Raw genomic sequence first — 983 nt, 5'->3', positions numbered from 1 at the left:
CCTTTATTATTATTTTTCTTTTGAGATCGGGTCTCATTATATAAACCTTGCTGGCCTGGAACATACTGTGTAGACCAGGCTGGTCTCAAACTCATAGAGATCCACCTGCCTTTATCTCCTGAACGATAAGATTAAAGGCATGTATCACAACATATAGCTCATAATGTTTTAGTTTTTGTGTGTTTTTTTTTTATTTTATTGAGACAGGGCTTCTGTATAACAGCCCTAGTTGTCCAGGAACTAGCCCTTTAGACCAGAATGGCTTCAAAATCACAGAGATCCACCTGCCTCTGCCTCCTGAGTGCTGGGATTAAAGGCACGTGCTATTCCTAGCACTCAGGAGGCAAAGACAGGCAGATCTTTGTGAGTTGAAGAACAGCCTGGCTGGCTGGGCGGTGGTAGCACAGGCCTTTAAGCCCAGTACTCAGGAGGCAGAAGCAGGCAAATCTCTGTGAGGTCAAGGCCAGCCTGGACTACAAGAGCTAGTTTCAGAACAGCCAAGGCTGTTACAACACAGAGAAACCATATTTTGAAAATAAAGAAAAAAAAAAAGGCATGTGCCATCACATACCTGGCTTCAAAATATTTTCTTTTCTTTTCTTTTGTTTTCTGAGACAAGTTTTCTCTGTGTAATAGCTCCGGCTGGTCACCACTGCCAGGCAAAACATTTTTTAGTATATATACACATACACTTGCCAAGAGACGGCACCAAATCTCATTACAGATGGTTGCGAGCCACCATGAGGTTACTGGGAATTGAACTCAGGACCTCTAGAAGAGCATCTCTCCAACCCCTGCAAAACAGGTTTTTAATAGAAATTCTGTCCTAGAGCAGGGAACACCTGTGGGTTGAGCTGAGGCTGCAGGGGAGTGGGAGAGTGCTGATTTAAAAATACAGACCACCATGGCCAGGTGGTGGTGGCGCAGGCCTTTAATCCCAGCACTCGGGAGGCAGAGGCAGGCGGATCTCTGTGAGTTCGAGA

This window comes from Microtus ochrogaster, chromosome 7, assembly GCF_000317375.1.
Source record: "Microtus ochrogaster isolate Prairie Vole_2 chromosome 7, MicOch1.0, whole genome shotgun sequence".
In the NCBI taxonomy this organism is placed as follows: Eukaryota; Metazoa; Chordata; class Mammalia; order Rodentia; family Cricetidae; genus Microtus; species Microtus ochrogaster.
Note: the sequence above shows the minus strand (reverse complement) of the source record.